Raw genomic sequence first — 15,682 nt, 5'->3', positions numbered from 1 at the left:
CCCACTAGCTAAACGGTGTGTGACTGAACATGGATAACTATGTTACTCGTATAATGATCATTTGGGGGGAGGTGTTTATGTTTGTCCTGGTACACACTTATACAAGTCTGTAATGGAAATGTGTTTCTTACATAATGAGACCCTGAGGGAGTGGGGTCGTGACCTTTTATGGTGATACCTTTCAGTATTGGCTTCTGTACTCCCAACCCTATTCTGTAAACCAGACACAGTGAGGTGTGCAGTCTGGTTGAAATACTGCTATTCAGGCCTGTGAGCCGTCATCACAACCTCGTCACCATGTTGCTTTCTCTCGCCCTCCTCCCCTTGTTTACTGTTTTACGTCGCATGGTTTTCTCACAGAGCATTTGAGTTATTTCAACGGTTAGACTGTATTTCAAGCAATAACTCGTAGCTCAACACACAACGTGTTTTGTATTATAGTTAGAACAAAAGAGGTCCCAGGTCTTAGTCGCTGTTCGCACAGTCGATGTTCGTCGCTACCGTTTGGAATGCCTGAAAATGTGCACTTTAAAGTAGTGTATAGAAACAATGTTACATGTTTCAATGTCACACAAACCATTGTAGTTGTTATTGCTTGGTACTTTTTGGCGTGGCTCAGTCTGTGTGAAGATGACCAAAGTGCTTTTTATTGGCTGGATAAAACCGTATTAACACAAAATAACTGTTTGGGTTTCATATTATTGGAAATGCTTTCAGAAAGCATGGCGTTGCCTCGTCTTTTCTTTGTTGTTGTGAAGATTGTCCTCATGTTTTGTGGTTGAGGAAAGACACCATTTGCTGTCACTTGAGTCTGAAAAATGTATTTAGAAAATGACTCAACCTGTCTGAAATGCCATCCTGATCCCCTAGTGCACCAGAGCCCTGGTCAAAAGTAGTGCACTATGTAGGGAATAGGCATTTCTGACGAACCTATCTGGAATGCCATCCTGAAGATCCCAAGTGCACCAGAGCCCTGGTCAAAAGTAGTGCACTACGTAGGGTGACATTTCTGAGGTCTGTGCCATCCTGATCCTTCCAGAGCCCTGGTCAAAAGTAGCACAGGGAATAGGTGACATTTCCGACACACTTTTGCGTTGAATTCCGTTTTCAAAGGAAATCTGCATATTTATGTTGAAGAGAAGAAAAACAACGTTTAGTGAGCTGGTCTGTTTCCTCAGTTTTAGGTGTTTGTAAGGAAAATAAAAAATGGACATTGTTGTGTCACTCAACTTCTAGTTTCTTCCTTCATCATATGAGCAAAACAACAGTTTAGATTCCTACATTTCATCATGGCTGTGTACCAATACCTAATTCCCTATATAGTGCACGACTTTTGACCAGAGCCCCATGGGTCCTGTTCAAAAGAAGTGCACTACATAGGGAATATGATGTCATTTAGGATGCAAACATTATTCATTCCTTGCAAATCACTTTCTTCACTTAAAACGTATTTCATATACGTTACATTTCTACATACATACCACCCCTTGTAGAGACACTCGATCAAAACAAGAGATCGTATCTCTTGATGGGAATCATCATTGAAATAAACTGACATGTAAATAATGTCTGTCTGGATACACATCAGCAATCAGCCTGAACAGAACCAATGTCCATCTGGACACACATCAGCCTGAACAGAACCAATGTCCATCTGGATACACATCAGCCTGAACAGAACCAATGTCTATCTGGATACACATCAGCCTGAACAGAACCAATGTCTATCTGGACACACATATCAGCAATTAGGATACCTGAACAGAACCAATGTCCATCTGGATACACATCAGCCTGAACAGAACCAATGTCCATCTGGATACACATCAGCCTGAATCAGCCTGAACAGAACCAATGTCTATCTGGATACACATCAATCAGCCTGAACAGAACCAATGTCCATCTGGATACACATCAGCCTGAACAGAACCAATGTCTATCTGGATACACATCAGCCTGAACAGAACCAATGTCTATCTGGGCACTCATCAGCAATCAGCCTGAACAGAACCAATGTCTATCTGGATACACATCAGCCTGAATAGAACCAATGTCTATCTGGATACACATCAGCAATCAGCCTGAACAGAACCAATGTCTATCTGGATACACATCAGCCTGAATAGAACCAATGTCTATCTGGATACACATCAGCCTGAACAGAACCAATGTCTATCTGGATACACATCAGCCTGAACAGAACCAATGTCCATCTGGATACACATCAGCCTGAATAGAACCAATGTTCATCTGGATACACATCAGCCTGAACAGAACCAATGTCTATCTGGATACACATCAGCCTGAACAGAACCAATGTCCATCTGGATACACATCAGCCTGAACAGAACCACTGGGAACAAAAAGAAAAGAGCTGTAGGAAGTTACTCATCTTAATAAAAATCTGTATAGAAATTTTACCTTTAGAAAAATCAAGTGTGATACTTGCTATTTAGGCAATGTGACAGTGCCTTCGGAAAGTATTCAGTCCCCTTGACTTTTTCCACATTTTGTCACATTACAGCCTTATTCTAAAATATATATATTTTTTAAACAATTCCTCAGCAATCTACACACAATACCCCATAATGACAAAGCAAAACGTTTTTGTTATTTTTGCTAATTTATAAAAGTAAAAAACTAATTTATTTACATAAGTATTCAGACCCTTTGCTATGAGACTTGAAATTGAGCTCAGGTGCATCCTGTTTCCATTGATCATCCTTGAGATGTTTCTACAACTTGATTGGAGTCCATCTGTGGTAAATTCAATTGATTGGACATGATTTGGAAAGGCAAACACCTGTCTATATAAAGGTCCCACAGTTGACAGTGCATGTCAGAGCAAGAAACCAAGCTATGAGATCGAAGGAATTGTCCGTAGAGCTCAGAGACAGGATTGTGTCGAGATCTGGGGAGGGGTACCAAAAAATGTATGCAGCATTGAAGGTCCCCAAGAGCACAGTGGCCTCCATCATTCTTAAATGGAAGAATTTTGGAACCACCAAGACTTCCTAGAGCTGGCCGCCCGTCCAAACTGAGCAATCGAGGGAGAAGGGCCTTGGTCAGGGAGGTGTCCAAGAACCTGATGGTCACTGACAAAATGAGGCAAAACCAAGATGTTTGACTCTGTAGAAATGGGAGAACTTTCCAGAAGGACAACCATCTCTGAAGCACTCCACCAATCAACGACCTTTTATGGTTTCCCAAGTTGTCAGATGGAAGCCACTAACTACTCAGTATAAGATTGACACATGAGAGCCCGCAATTGGAGTTTGCCAAGGACTCAGACCATGAGAAACAAAAGTTAGCTAAAGACCATGAGAAACAAGATTATCTGGTCTGATGAAACCATATATGAACTCTTTGGCCTGAATCCAACGTGTCACGTCTGGGGAAACCTGGACCACCCCTACAGTGAAACATGGTGGTGGCAGCTGAATGCTTCGGATGTTTTCAGCTGCAGGGACTGTGTGTGACTAGTCAGGATCTTTCAGGAAAAATGACGGAGCAAAGTACAGAGATCTTTGATATAAATCTGCTCCATAGTGCTCAGGACCTCAGACTGGGGGCGAATATGTTGACCTTCCAAAGGACAACAACCTAAGCACATCACCAAGGGTCTTACGCAGTAGTGGCTTTGGGACTGGTTCTGCAATTTTGTGTGGCCCAGCCAGTTAAGAAAAGGACTTGAACCCGATTCAGGCATTTTTTTTTTTTTATTTTTTTTTTTACCTTTATTTAGCCAGGCAAGTCAGTTAAGAACACATTCTTATTTTCAATGACGGCCTGGGAACCAGTGGGTTAACTGCCTGCTCAGGGCAGAACTGACAGATTTGTACCTTGGTCAGCTCGGGGTTTGAAGCAACCTTGGTTACTAGTCAACACTCTAGAGTTCCTCTGTAGAGATACGCTGCCGCCCCAACATCATGGAATAATCTACAATCTGACCTTCATCTAGATATGTTAGTGCCACTGAATGCATTATAAAGACATATTGGGAGACTGTTACAAAAGGACTCAGACCATGAGAAACAAGTTTATTAGGCTGGATCATGTTATCTGTGTGTTTTAATTCTGTAATGTATTGATTGTTTGCTGACTTCCAAGGTCAGCTTTTTCTGGGGGAAACCAGATAAACCATCTCTGGAGAGAACTGAAAATGGTTTTTGCAGTAATGTGCTCCTCAACCTGGCATTGCAGGTCCTCTCAAGCAGAGAAAGTACAGAATGGGACAAAGTCCCCAAATACAGAGTGTACCAAGCTTGACCTTCCAGCGTCATACCCAAACACAGCCAAGTCGATGCTGTAATGGCTGCCAAGTCTCTGAATGTGCTTCCCACAAAGTACTGAACCCGTAAATCTGAATACTTGTAAATTTCATTTTTATTTGTCATAAATTAGCAATTGGGAGACTTTTTTTTTTACCGGTTTGCTTTGTCCCAATGGATCATGTTATTGTGTGTGTAAATTGATGTAGGAAAAAGCACTATTTAATACATTTTAGAATAAAGTTGTAACTTAAGAACATTTGGAAAAAGTCAAGGGGTCTGAATACTTTCCGAAGGGGTCAGGTGATAATTTCAATCACGCTGTACAGCAGATCTTCAGCACAGCAGATCTTCAGCACTGCAGTTTGGTGTCACGCTGCACTGCAGATTGAGTCACGCTGTACAGCAGATCTTCAGCACTGCGGATTGAGTCACGCTGTACAGCAGATCTTCAATTTGTCACTACGGATTGAGTCAAAACTGTACAGCAGATCTTCAGCACTACGGATTGAGTCATGCTGTACAGCAGATCTTCAACACTGCGGATTGAGTCACGCTGTACAGCAGATCTTCAACACTGCGGATTGAATCACGCTGTACAGCAGATCTTCAGCACTGCGGATTGAGTCACGCTGTACAGCAGATCTTCAGCACTGCGGATTGAGTCACGCTGTACAGCAGATCTTCAGCACTGCGGATTGAGTCACGCTGTACAGCAGATCTTCAACACTGCGGATTGAATCACGCTGTACAGCAGATCTTCAGCACTGCGGATTGAGTCACGCTGTACAGCAGATCTTCAGCACTGCGGATTGAGTCACGCTGTACAGCAGATCTTCAACACTGCGGATTGAATCACGCTGTACAGCAGATCTTCAGCACTGCGGATTGAGTCACGCTGTACAGCAGATCTTCAGCACTACGGATTGAGTCACGCTGTACAGCAGATCTTCAGCACTGCGGATTGAGTCACGCTGTACAGCAGATCTTCAGCACTGCGGGATTGAATCACGCTGTACAGCAGATCTTCAGCACCACGGATTGAGTCACGCTGTACAGCAGATCTTCAGCACTACGGATTGAGTCACGCTGGCAGCAGATCTTCAGCACTACGGATTGAGTCACGCTGTACAGCAGATCTTCAACACTGCGGGATTGAGTCACGCTGTACAGCAGATCTTCAACACTGCGGATTGAGTCACGCTGTACAGCAGATCTTCAACACTGCGGATTGAGTCACGCTGTACAGCAGACTTTCAAATACTGCGGATTGAGTCACGCCTGTACAGCAGATCTTCAACACTGCGGATTGAGTCACATGTACAGCAGATCTTCAGCACTACGGATTGAGTCACGCTGTACAGCAGATCTTCAGCACTGCGGATTGAGTCACGCTGTACAGCAGATCTTCAGCACTGCGGATTGAGTCACGCTGTACAGCAGATCTTCAGCACTACGGATTGAGTCACGCTGTACAGCAGATCTTCCCAGCACTGCGGATTGAGTCATGCTGTACAGCAGATCTTCAGCACTGCGGATTGAATCACGCTGTACAGCAGATCTTCAGCACTACGATTGAATCACGCTGTACAGCAGATCCAGCACTGCAGATTGAGTCATGCTGTACAGCAGATCTTCAGCACTGCGGATTGAATCACGCTGTACAGCAGATCTTCAACACTGCAGATTTGAGTCACGCTGTACAGCAGATCTTCAGCACTGCAGATTGAGTCACGCTGTACAGCAGATCTTCAGCACCTGCAGATTGAGTCACGCTGTACAGCAGATCTTCAGCACTGCAGATTGAATCAAGCCCAGAATCTTGAACAGACCAACAAAAATTATGCATTAAATGTCAAGTTTGATTTGAGGTTCCGTTTGACATAATCATGAGATCAAATCAGAATGACTTGTCCATCAAATGCTACAATAATTAATGACTTGTCCATCAAATGCTACAATAATTAATGACTTGTCCATCAAATGCTACAATAATTAATGGCAATACATTTCACCGTGTCATTGTGGTTAGAAAATCATAAAACCAACTCCATAAATTGTACATGGCTGTGTCATACAAGGTCATTTACAATACAAACGATCTTACTAAATCATTAGTTGAGAGAAGGCATGTGTTTAACTATTTAGATCGGCGTAAGAAGAGCTAGACGTGTGAGAGTCTGTGGCTTTGAGGTCCATTTCCTACCTTCAACCATAGAGGTTATGGGTTCAAATCTTAGGTTTGAGTTATTGGTAATTTCAGCAATTCTCAATGTGAAAATGACAAATAAAACAGTTAGAGGTGTGAAGGAGTCTGGGGCTCTGGTGTAAGATCTCACCCCATATGTTCAGGGTTGTAGGTTCAAGCCACAGCTCTGGATCAGGATGTTTGTGGTCATAAACCTCTGAGAAAGTAGACCCTTAATTTTCAAATGGATCTTTTAAAAACCTACAGGTGTACTTTTCCCAGAGGTTTTCCCCCATAACTGCTGCTGTTCACAGGAGGGAAACCCCAGTAGTTGTCACAGTCCTCCAGGCTTTGTAAGGAAACATATCCTACGACCCCATGCTTATGGGGGTGAGATCATTACCACTGAGCCACCAGATCCCTTCACGTTCCAAAACACATCTCTTTGTGTATTTGACATTAAAGTGACTCTGGCGCAGCAGGCACTTGCACATCCCGTCCACATGGGGGCGATGTTGAAGCAGAAACAAAGGCCCAGCCACAGATCACTGTGGCAGAAATATCACCCAGGCCGACACGATACCTACTGCTTAAAATGAAGCCATGTGAACACTATCTTATCTCCTCTCCCCAGCACTGCCTCTTGAACAAGAGACATGTTGCGAAAGCAATGAACTCATGACCTCTGGTGAACCAGGTGAGGGTCATCCCAGAGAGCTCAGCTTGGTCTGATTGATCTCTCCTCCTTTCCACTGGGCCTTTCACAAGACTTGAAGAGACACCTCAGACTGTTTCCTTTCCACTGGGCCTTTCACAAGACTTGAAGAGACACCTCAGACTGTTTCCTTTCCACAAGACCTGAAGAGACACCTCAGACTGTTTCCTTTCCACAAGACTTGAAGAGACACCTCAGACTGTTGCACAAGACTTGAAGAGACACCTCAGACTGTTTCCTTTCCACAAGACTTGAAGAGACACCTCAGACTGTTTCCTTTCCACAAGACTTGAAGAGACACCTCAGACTGTTTCCTTTCCACAAGACTTGAAGAGACACCTCAGACTGTTTCCTTTCCACAAGACTTGAAGAGACACCTCAGACTGTTTCCTTTCCACAAGACTTGAAGAGACACCTCAGACTGTTTCCTTTCCACAAGACTTGAAGAGACACCTCAGACTGTTTCCTTTCCACAAGACTTGAAGAGACACCTCAGACTGTTTCCTTTCCACAAGACTTGAAGAGACACCTCAGACTGTTTCCTTTCCACAAGACTTGAAGACACCTCAGACTGTTTCAAAGTTGTCAGTCACTGAACATCAGTAAAACAAACAAAAATAAATACAAATAAGTACAGTTTATCCTCAAAATGAAGCACTAGAAGTGAAAATCAAGCAAAACATTTTTTTAATAAAAGGTAATTTACTGTAGAAATATTCCATGAAAAATAGACCCCAGAAAGAGCAGTGTGTTTTTAGAGACGACAGTGTGAGTGGAGTACAGATGGTGTCAGTACGTGTGATAATCCCTTGATTCATCAGACCTCTAGGGCTGCAAATCTCCAGACACTTTTCTCTCACTAGTCACAGATTTTCCAGAAATCAGTAGTGAATAAGCGGCAATCACATAGATCATCCAACTGTGATTAGTTACCAGAAAAACCCAAATTACACCACACTCTGTCTACCACTCTCCCTGCTGTAACCAGAGGATGAGGAGTCTGAGCAGCTGTGGAGGGAGAAGTCTATGAAGATGCCATCAGGGTCAGAGTCCATAGAGTCCAGTATCTGATCTACCACTGTCTCCGGGCTGGAGGAACAGCTGGGGATCGACCCAGTCTCTGAACCAGAGTGGACCTGACACAGAACAGAGGGAGACCGTCGACTCCCCCGCCGTGGAGGAGGAAGGGGTCCTGGGGAGTGAGAGGCCTGAAAGATGGAGGCTGGAGGTGGGACCTAAAGACTCAGACCCCACAGACCCACAGAGATCAGACTTCCACCACCTCCACCACAAACAACCCCTGTCAGGCTGAGCTCCTGCTCAGGGAGGAGGGCCCGGCTGGGCGGGGAGCCAGGAGGAAGTGGTGCTGATGTCGTTGATGGTGCCTTCTTCCAGACAGGAAGTCATCTCGCAGACGGAATGGCGGCGGATGCCCATGCTGCTCACGGAGCCTGTCTCTGTATCATACTCCACCACAGGCGTCAACATGGGCACGTTGTAGGACTTGGAGCGCATCACCGGGTTCTTCACGGGGGCGTCGCCTGACTTGGGCCAGCACCGCTGCAGACGCTTTCTGGAGAGAGGATAGGAGGAGGAGTGAAGAGGGATGAGGATAGGAGGAGGAGTGAAGAGGGATGAGGATAGGAGGAGGGATGAAGAGGGATGAGGATAGGAGGATGAGGATAGGAGGAGGGGGAAGAGGAGGGATGAGGATAGGAGGAGGAGTGAAGAGGGATGAAGAGGGATGAGGATAGGAGTGAAGAGGGATGAAGATAGGAGGAGGGGTGAAGAGGATGAGGATAGGAGGCGGAGTGAAGAGGGATGAGGATAGGAGGGAGGGATGAGGATAGGAGGAGGAGTGAAGAGGGATGAGGATAGGAGGATGGGTAAGGGATGAGGATAGGAGGAGGGGAAATGAGGGATGAGGATAGGAGGAGGGGTGAAGGGGATGAGGATAGGAGGAGGTGAAGAGGATGAGGATATGAGGAGGGTGAAGAGGGATGAGGATAGGAGGGATGATGATAGGAGGAGGGTGAAGAGGGATGAGGATAGGAGGAGGGTGAAGAGGGATGAGGATATAGGAGAGGGTGAAGAGGGATGAGGATGAAAGGATAAGAGTGAAGAGGGATGAGGATAGGAGGAGGAGTAAGAGGGATGAGGATAGGAGGAGTAAAGAGGGATGAGGGATAGGAGGAGGGTGAAGAGGGATGAGGATAGGAGGAGGGTGAAGAGGATGAGGATAGGAGGAGGGGTGAAGAGGGATGAGGATAGGAGGAGGAAGGTAAGAGGGATGAGGATAGGAGGAGGAATGAAGAGGGATGAGGATAGGAGGAGGGGTGAAGAGGGATGAGGATAGGAGGAGGGGTGAAAAGAGGGATGAAGAGGGATGAGGATAGGAGGAGTGAAGAGGGATGAGGATAGGAGGATGGGTGAAGAGGGATGAGGATAGGAAGAGGGTGAAGAGGGATGAGGATAGGAGGAGGGTGAAGAGGGGATGAGGATAGGAGGAGGGTGAAGAGGGATGAGGATAGGAGGAGGGTGAAGAGAGGGATGAGGATAGGAGGAGGGTGAAGGGATGAGGATAGGAGGAGGGGTGAAGAGGGATGAGGATAGGAGGAGGGGGTGAAGAGAGATGAGGATAGGAGGAGGGGTGAAGAGGGATGAGGGATAGGAGGAGGGGTGAAGAGGGATGAGGATAGGAGGAGGGGTGAAGAGGGATGAAGAGGATGAGGATAGGAGGAGTGAAGAGGGATGAGGATAGGAGGATGGGTGAAGAGGGATGAGGATAGGAAGAGGAATGAGAAGAGGGATGAGGATAGGAGGAGGAGAAGAGGGATGAGGATAGGAGGAGGGTGAAGAGGGATGAGGATAGGAGGAGGGGTGAAGAGGGATGAGGATAGGAGGAAGGGTGAAGAGGGATGAGGATAGGAGGAGGGGTGAAGAGAGATGAGGATAGGAGGAGGGGTGAAGAGGGATGAGGATAGGAGGAGGGGTGAAGAGGGATGAGGATAGGAGGAGGGGTGAAGAGGGATGAGGATAGGAGGAGGGGTGAAGAGGGATGAGGATAGGAGGAGGGGTGAAGAGGGATGAGGATAGGAGGAGGGTGAAGAGGGATGAGGATAGGAGGAGGGGTGAAGAGGGATGAGGATAGGAGGAGGGGTGAAGAGGGATGAGGATAGGAGGAGGGTGAAGAGGGATGAGGATAGGAGAAAGGGTGAAGAGGGATGAATAGGAGGAGAGGATGAGGAGGGGTGAAAGGGATGAGGATAGGAGGAGGGGTGAAGAGAGGATGAGGATAGGAGGAGGTGAAGAGGGATGAGTGAAGGAGAGAAAGAAGTGGTGGGATGGAGGGAGGGAGAAAGATGGGATGTAAAGAAGTGAAAACGAGACAGACATTGAGGCCGTCTAAACCCGTATAACACAGGAAACTAACAGCACAACAGCTGAACAGCTGTGAATGGAGAGTAAAAATCATGCATGATGAAATCTAAATCATTTAGCTGTATGAGTATCAGTCTAACTACCCAGTACGCAGGAGGAGTATTGCATTGAGGATCCGTCGTTGGAGTAGAGGCCGTGGGTTCCCAGGTATGGAGACACCACCTTCTGAACCAAAGCTTCCAGACGCAGGTACTCCTCAGTCACTCCTTTAGACTCATGGACACCCTGGAACACACACATCACAGTTAGTCCTCAGTCACTCCTTTAGACTCATGGACACCCTGGAACACACACATCACAGTTAGTCCTCAGTCACTCCTTTAGACTCATGGACACCCTGGAACACACACATCACAGTTAGTCCTCAGTCACTCCTTTAGACTCATGGACACCCTGGAACACACACATCACAGTTAGTCCTCAGTCACTCCTTTAGACTCATGGACACCCTGGAACACACACATCACAGTTAGTCCTCAGTCACTCCTTTAGACTCATGGACACCCTGGAAGACACACACACACACAGTGAGACTCCCACAGGACACCACACCTGCTGTACACTCAAAAATCAGCGCTTATCATTTGCCAACCACCTAAAATAAATCTGTCCTCAAACCATAACCATATTTGAGTCTATTGAAAGCTTAGCTTCTGAGGAAATACATTGTCCATTAGAGGCTCTGTGTTTGTTCTTTAGGATAGAACAGAAAGAAAGGGGGCAGGGTAAGAGCATGCAGAAAACACTGAGCTGGAGGAAAGTAACTGAGTAACTATATCAGACGTGAGACAGTAACTAACTAACTAACTGTATATCAGAGGACAGTAACTAACTGTCTGTCAGAGGAGAGACAGTAACTAACTGTCTGTCAGAGGAGAGACAGTAACTAACTGTCTGTCAGAGGAGAGACAGTAACTAACTGTCTGTCAGAGGAGAGACAGTAACTAACTATATATCAGAGGAGAGACAGTAACTAACTGTCTGTCAGAGGAGAGACAGTAACTAACTGTCTGTCAGAGGAGAGACAGTAACTAACTGTCTGTCAGAGGAGAGACAGTAACTAACTATATATCAGAGGAGAGACAGTAACTAACTGTCTGTCAGAGGAGAGACAGTAACTAACTGTCTGTCAGAGGAGAGACAGTAACTAACTGTATATATCAGAGGAGAGACAGTAACTAACTATCTGTCAGAGGAGAGACAGTAACTAACTGTATATCAGAGGAGAGACAGTAACTAACTGTATATCAGAGGAGAGACAGTAACTAACTGTCTGTCAGAGGAGAGACAGTAACTAACTGTCTGTCAGAGGAGAGACAGTAACTAACTGTCTGTCAGAGGAGAGACAGTAACTAACTATATATCAGAGGAGAGACAGTAACTAACTGTCTGTCAGAGGAGAGACAGTAACTAACTGTCTGTCAGAGGAGAGACAGTAACTAACTGTATATATCAGAGGAGAGACAGTAACTAACTATCTGTCAGAGGAGAGACAGTAACTAACTGTATATCAGAGGAGAGACAGTAACTAACTGTATATCAGAGGAGAGACAGTCACTAACTGTCTGTCAGAGGAGAGACATTAACTAACTGTATATCAGTGGAGAGACAGTAACTAACTGTATATCAGAGGAGAGACAGTAACTAACTGTATATCAGAGGAGAGACAGTAACTAACTGTCTGTCAGAGGAGAGACAGTAACTAACTGTATATCAGAGGAGAGACAGTAACTAACTGTCTGTCAGAGGAGAGACAGTAACTAACTGTCTGTCAGAGGAGAGACAGTAACTAACTGTCTGTCAGAGGAGAGACAGTAACTAACTGTATATATCAGAGGAGAGACAGTAACTAACTGTCTGTCAGAGGAGAGACAGTAACTAACTGTATATCAGAGGAGAGACAGTAACTAACTGTATATCAGAGGAGAGACAGTAACTAACTGTCTGTCAGAGGAGAGACAGTAACTAACTGTATATATCAGAGGAGAGACAGTAACTAACTGTCTGTCAGAGGAGAGACAGTAACTAACTGTCTGTCAGAGGAGAGACAGTAACTAACTGTATATATCAGAGGAGAGACAGTAACTAACTGTCTGTCAGAGGAGAGACAGTAACTAACTGTCTGTCAGAGGAGAGACAGTAACTAACTGTCTGTCAGAGGAGAGACAGTAACTAACTGTATATATCAGAGGAGAGACAGTAACTAACTGTCTGTCAGAGGAGAGACAGTAACTAACTGTCTGTCAGAGGAGAGACAGTAACTAACTGTATATATCAGAGGAGAGACAGTAACTAACTGTCTGTCAGAGGAGAGACAGTAACTAACTGTCTGTCAGAGGAGAGACAGTAACTAACTGTCTGTCAGAGGAGAGACAGTAACTAACTGTCTGTCAGAGGAGAGACAGTAACTAACTGTATATATCAGAGAAGAGACAGTAACTAACTGTATATCAGAGGAGAGACAGTAACTAACTGTCTGTCAGAGCAGAGACAGTAACTAACTGTATATATCAGAGGAGAGACAGTAACTAACTATATATCAGAGGAGAGACAGTAACTAACTGTCTGTCAGAGGAGAGACAGTAACTAACTGTCTGTCAGAGGAGAGACAGTAACTAACTGTCTGTCAGAGAGAGACAGTAACTAACTATATATCAGAGGAGAGACAGTAACTAACTGTCTGTCAGAGGAGAGACAGTAACTAACTGTCTGTCAGAGGAGAGACAGTAACTAACTGTATATATCAGAGGAGAGACAGTAACTAACTATCTGTCAGAGGAGAGACAGTAACTAACTGTATATCAGAGGAGAGACAGTAACTAACTGTATATCAGAGGAGAGACAGTCACTAACTGTCTGTCAGAGGAGAGACATTAACTAACTGTATATCAGTGGAGAGACAGTAACTAACTGTCTGTCAGAGGAGACAGTAACTAACTGTATATCAGAGGAGAGACAGTAACTAACTGTCTGTCAGAGGAGAGACAGTAACTAACTGTATATCAGAGGAGAGACAGTAACTAACTGTCTGTCAGAGGAGAGACAGTAACTAACTGTCTGTCAGAGGAGAGACAGTAACTAACTGTCTGTCAGAGGAGAGACAGTAACTAACTGTATATATCAGAGGAGAGACAGTAACTAACTGTCTGTCAGAGGAGAGACAGTAACTAACTGTATATCAGAGGAGAGACAGTAACTAACTGTATATCAGAGGAGAGACAGTAACTAACTGTCTGTCAGAGGAGAGACAGTAACTAACTGTATATATCAGAGGAGAGACAGTAACTAACTGTCTGTCAGAGGAGAGACAGTAACTAACTGTCTGTCAGAGGAGAGACAGTAACTAACTGTATATATCAGAGGAGAGACAGTAACTAACTGTCTGTCAGAGGAGAGACAGTAACTAACTGTCTGTCAGAGGAGAGACAGTAACTAACTGTCTGTCAGAGGAGAGACAGTAACTAACTGTCTGTCAGAGGAGAGACAGTAACTAACTGTCTGTCAGAGGAGAGACAGTAACTAACTGTATATATCAGAGGAGAGACAGTAACTAACTGTCTGTCAGAGGAGAGACAGTAACTAACTGTCTGTCAGAGGAGAGACAGTAACTAATTGTCTGTCAGAGGAGAGACAGTAACTAACTGTCTGTCAGAGGAGAGACAGTAACTAACTGTATATATCAGAGAAGAGACAGTAACTAACTGTATATCAGAGGGAGAGACAGTAACTAACTGTCTGTCAGAGCAGAGACAGTAACTAACTGTATATATCAGAGGAGAGACAGTAACTAACTGTCTGTCAGAGGAGAGACAGTAACTAACTGTCTGTCAGAGGAGAGACAGTAACTAACTGTCTGTCAGAGGAGAGACAGTAACTAACTGTATATATCAGAGGAGAGACAGTAACTAACTGTCTGTCAGAGGAGAGACAGTAACTAACTGTCTGTCAGAGGAGACAGTAACTAACTGTCTGTCAGAGGAGAGACAGTAACTAACTGTCTGTCAGAGGAGAGACAGTAACTAACTGTCTGTCAGAGGAGACAGTAACTAACTGTATATATCAGAGGAGAGACAGTAACTAACTGTCTGTCAGAGGAGAGACAGTAACTAACTGTCTGTCAGAGGAGAGACAGTAACTAACTGTATATATCAGAGGAGAGACAGTAACTAACTGTCTGTCAGAGGAGAGACAGTAACTAACTGTATATATCAGAGGAGAGACAGTAACTAACTGTCTGTCAGAGGAGAGACAGTAACTAACTGTCTGTCAGAGGAGAGACAGTAACAACTGTCTGTCAGAGGAGAGACACAGTAACTAACTGTCTGTCAGAGGAGAGACAGTAACTAACTGTATATATCAGAGAAGAGACAGTAACTAACTGTATATCAGAGGAGAGACAGTAACTAACTGTCTGTCAGAGGAGAGACAGTAACTAACTGTATATATCAGAGGAGAGACAAGTAACTAACTGTCTGTCAGAGGAGAGACAGTAACTAACTGTCTGTCAGAGGAGAGACAGTAACTAACTGTCTGTCAGAGGAAGACAGTAACTAACTGTATATATCAGAGGAGAGACAGTAACCTTAACTGTCTGTCCAGAGGAAGAGACAGTAACTAACTGTCTGTCAGAGGAGAGACAGTAACTAACTGTCTGTCAGAGGAGGAGACAGTAACTAACTGTCTGTCAGAGGAGAGACAATGTGTAACTGTCTGTCCAGAGGAGGGAACAGTAACTAACTGTCCTGTCAGAGGAGGACAGTAACTAATGTATATATATCAGAGGAGAGACAGTAACCCCAACTGTCTGTCAGAGGAGACAGTAACTAACTGTCTGTCCAGAGGAGAGACAGTAACTAACTGTCTGTCAGAGGAAGACAGTAACTAACTGTATATATCAGAGGAGAGACAGTAACTAACTGTCTCACAGAGGAGAGACAGTAACTAACTGTCTGTCAGAGGAGACAGTAACTAACTGTCTGTCAGAGGAGGGACAGTAACTAACTGTATATATCAGAGGAGAGACAGTAACTAACTGTCTGTCAGAGGAGAGACAGTAACTAACTGTCT

At 44.8% G+C, this 15,682-nt stretch overlaps 3 long non-coding RNA genes and 1 pseudogene across 9 annotated transcripts; all 4 read right to left on the bottom strand.

The window, feature by feature from the left end:
* Positions 1-1,225: 1,225 nt before the first annotated feature.
* LOC127921313 (uncharacterized) lies at positions 1,226-1,858 on the bottom strand. Of its 2 annotated transcripts, none has more exons than XR_008108678.1 (2): positions 1,758-1,858; positions 1,226-1,670 (listed from the first exon to the last, which is right to left on the bottom strand). It is a non-coding gene; the product is annotated as an uncharacterized LOC127921313 (long non-coding RNA). The 2 variants fall into 2 exon arrangements; XR_008108677.1 differs by having other exon boundaries at positions 1,226-1,707; positions 1,758-1,854.
* A 2,899-nt stretch (positions 1,859-4,757) lies between these two features.
* LOC127921314 (uncharacterized) lies at positions 4,758-6,647 on the bottom strand. Of its 5 annotated transcripts, none has more exons than XR_008108683.1 (3): positions 6,030-6,647; positions 5,590-5,648; positions 4,758-5,245 (listed from the first exon to the last, which is right to left on the bottom strand). It is a non-coding gene; the product is annotated as an uncharacterized LOC127921314 (long non-coding RNA). The 5 variants fall into 5 exon arrangements; XR_008108682.1 differs by having other exon boundaries at positions 5,590-5,686; positions 6,030-6,633; XR_008108680.1 differs by having other exon boundaries at positions 5,590-5,724; positions 6,030-6,620.
* Positions 6,648-6,930: 283 nt separating this feature from the next.
* On the bottom strand, positions 6,931-7,857 carry LOC127921315 (uncharacterized). 2 transcript variants are annotated; one of them, XR_008108685.1, is made up of 3 exons: positions 7,740-7,857; positions 7,400-7,703; positions 6,931-7,367 (listed from the first exon to the last, which is right to left on the bottom strand). It is a non-coding gene; the product is annotated as an uncharacterized LOC127921315 (long non-coding RNA). The 2 variants fall into 2 exon arrangements; XR_008108686.1 differs by lacking the exon at positions 7,740-7,857 and having other exon boundaries at positions 6,931-7,241; positions 7,330-7,367; positions 7,400-7,733.
* A 220-nt stretch (positions 7,858-8,077) lies between these two features.
* The window catches only part of LOC127921312 (proline-rich protein 5-like), a 39,366-nt pseudogene continuing 31,761 nt past the window's right edge, over positions 8,078-15,682 (bottom strand).

The sequence above is a fragment of the Oncorhynchus keta genome, unplaced genomic scaffold (genome assembly GCF_023373465.1).
Source record: "Oncorhynchus keta strain PuntledgeMale-10-30-2019 unplaced genomic scaffold, Oket_V2 Un_contig_22006_pilon_pilon, whole genome shotgun sequence".
NCBI lineage: Eukaryota > Metazoa > Chordata > Actinopteri > Salmoniformes > Salmonidae > Oncorhynchus > Oncorhynchus keta.
Note: the sequence above shows the minus strand (reverse complement) of the source record. Positions and strands in the feature narration are given on the sequence as shown.